Raw genomic sequence first — 3541 nt, forward strand, 5'->3', positions numbered from 1 at the left:
CTTGTTTGTTTATATAAACCGACTTTTAAAAATCCGGATCATCCAAATCCATTAACCTTAAGTCATTATTTTTCTATGCTAACAAGAAATAGTTAATATTCAAACAGTTAAGTCATCATTTTTTTATTAAATATATGTATAAATTATTTTTTGTTGAAACGTAAGTAAATAATTGTAAGTAAAATAGACTTTTATATATATATATATATATATATATATATATATATATATATATATATATATATATATATATATATATATATATATATATATATATATACTAGCGAATTTCAAAGGAACATGCTAAGCACGGCCCACGATGGGTGTTTTTGAAATTTAAAAAATGATGTACAAATGGTAAATCGGATATAAAATGAAATATGCAAGTCTTAATATCTCTACCAAGTTAAAGCGTAATGCTATAAATGGTTAGAATTTTCAAAGTACATCTCCTTAATAGTTGTTTGTGTTCGCCATCTCATGTTATATTTCTGGTTGAGAATTTACCATTTTGTCATAAATTGTGAAGCATGTTCATATTGTAGCTTGGCCAGCCCCCACTGGTGTATGGGCCAATTCTGCATGAGTTTTGTTGCTGTTGTGGTGGCTGTTGGTAAGAAAGAAGCATAATAGATACTAAACTTATAAGTTACAGTTCTACCAGGGCTTGACATTGACTATGGTACATTGCAAACAAGAAGAGTACATCAAGAGCATCATAATCAGTTAATTTAATTCTCTTTTTTCAAGTCATTATAAAATTATCTACAACTCTAGTAGTTAATATCTTTTTATCGAAATTTAATAGTTATCGATCATCTCTAAGCCCAAATTAGCATCAATTTGAAGTTAAATTTCTGTGTTTGGTTGCTAATCTTCCATATTAACCTTTTAAAGGAATTTACATATGTGTATAAGAGAAGGTTTTCACATCAACAATACACTGATGTAGTAATGAATTCTATTAAAACAAGGAATGCTACTATTAGATACTTAATAGTTGATGTGGTAATGAATATTATTATTAGATACGTAATTATTAGAGTACACTAACTGACCCAATATCCATGTTCTTCATCTTTCATACTTTAATTTATGATCCAATAATGAGTCTTAACATTGGTTTTAGATTTGAATCTTAAATAATACATGTGTATCTTGTTTCAAAAACATGTAAAAAATAGGTTATTCTTACCTCTTGCAAGGTATACAAAAAGGAGAGCCTTTTATTTATCTATTATAATAAATAAAGATCTTTTTGTCACATGTCACATTCTCATTCATTTTGTTACATGTAATTTTGTGGTAATTTTAAATTAATTTTTATTCCACATGTCATTTTATTATTTTTCTATCTTATTAAATTCCACATAATATTAAATGTAATAATAAATGCATATCAATTTCATTTATAAACTTTCCTTCTAATTTCAAAATTACCAAGTTAAAGTTTTATTAATTTCTTTTAATTATTTATCTAGATTATTTCTATAATTTTAAAAGAGAAAAAAAAAACACTTGAATTTTTATAATTCAATATTTTTTTTTTCTTATAGATTCAAACTTCGTAAATGTTTAGAATATTATATTTAATTTTTATTTTAAATAAACTCATGTAATACATGGATCTCACACCTAATTTATTTCAAACAAAAAACAATAGATGGTGAAATCAATAGATGATACCTGAAACCAAGCGGCCAATAAAGTCCAACCACCGCCAGAAAACATCCCCAAAACCATAGCCTGCAAGTGTTGACTTCCATGAAAGAGAAAGACAACTTACATCACAATAGCTGTTAACTTCACCATCCAATGGAAAGAACTCGGATTGATAAACATGGAAGAAGAAACACGAAAATTTAAAAAGCAACAAAGTGAAGTCTAATATAAATGTAAGGAAATCGGAAGAAATTGGTAACTTAAAGCATCAGGCATATTTTCTTCTTTACCTTCAGAAACGGGAAACAAATTAAGGAGCTAGCAACCAGCTTTGGGGGAAATGCCACCACCAAGAAGAAACCCCATTTGTAAATAAAATCATTATTGGTGACTTCCATCAAGTAAATAAAACCATGTAATTATGTAATAATCTCATGTAGTATCTTAATCAATATATATATATATATATATATATATATATATATATATATATATATATATATATATAACAAGAAACATAAACAAAGAAATACAAAAGGTAACCAAAATTACAGTCATCTCATCTTTGAGGCATTTAGCCAAACACTTGTTAGGTAAGAATAAGTTAGATATTTAGGTAAAGATCATTAGTAACTTTCATGAAGGAAAAAAGTCGATTTAGCAATCCAAAACTGACAGCCTCATCCAAATAAGAGATAAATCAAGAACATATTCAAAGAACTTTTCCCGCTAACGTTTGGTGATTTACGTAGAAGTAGAAAAACATAATTCCAAATTTTGAGATTTTTACTCATTTGGAATCTAGCTAAAAACAAAGCTTAAGAAATTGGTTGATTTCACCCATTAGTTTCCTATTCTCCTCTCTATTGAAAAATGAAAGTAGAAAAGGATGAGAATCAAGTACGTGTTCCTGAACATAAGTTAAACCCAATCGACGTCCTAGGAATAGAAAATAGCTACATTTAAAATCCTTGTAATAGATAAAAACAAATAAAAGATAAAAACATGTAATTAAAAGCTTAATGAACAAAAAAGAGTGCCTGTAAATTCAATGTCATTTTCTAACCATCTCTTAGTAGGATCGGAACATGTCCTTCATAAAACCCAAATAAAAATAATAATAACCCAAAAAACAAAAGATGAACACTTTGAGCTAATTGTATGATCTTTAACTTTGAAAATCAACTCCCTACGTTCCCACTACTTCCATCCTCAACAAAAAGATGTTTGAGAGAAAAATCCTTTTGTTTATTGTAGTTACACACCAAAAATTGAAGATTAAAATTATAGAAAATGATGGAAGGGGCATTTGTAAGCGTCGATGGAAGAGGAGTCACAATAATGACCACCAATTCAATAGAACCAAATTAGAACACCCTAACCGAAGTCAGCTGTCTTGGCAGGCGTCAACGCGACGAGGTCAGGTGTTCCCGACAGAGGAAGGTCAGCTATCACTGACGCCCGAAGTGCACGGTGATGAAGTCGTGAAATATGAAATTCACATCATCTTCATTGCGCTCTGTTTTCTTGGAAAGCTGCAACATGATCTCGATGGGACGGAAAATAGATACGCTGGAGAGATATGGAAGCAATGAAGCGGTGGGGAAACTTATTAGGAAAGGAGCTTAGTCTTCAAATGAGGTGGTAAACAAAGCAGGAGATGGCAGAAAAGGGAAAGGCCGTGAGAAAAGAGAGAGAATGACTCAGCTTGTTTGAGGCAGTGTAGAGGAGGCAAGCAGTTGATGCCGCATAAGTTAAGAACGGGGAAGGCGGTCTTTCTAACAACACCGCCAACAAGGAAAACCCACCACCAAGCCTTCTTTCTCATGGTGATGTTAGGCTGACCGGAAGCAAGCACCAAGGCACCTTTCATAGCCAA

This window comes from Lactuca sativa, chromosome 4, assembly GCF_002870075.4.
Source record: "Lactuca sativa cultivar Salinas chromosome 4, Lsat_Salinas_v11, whole genome shotgun sequence".
Lineage (NCBI taxonomy): Eukaryota > Viridiplantae > Streptophyta > Magnoliopsida > Asterales > Asteraceae > Lactuca > Lactuca sativa.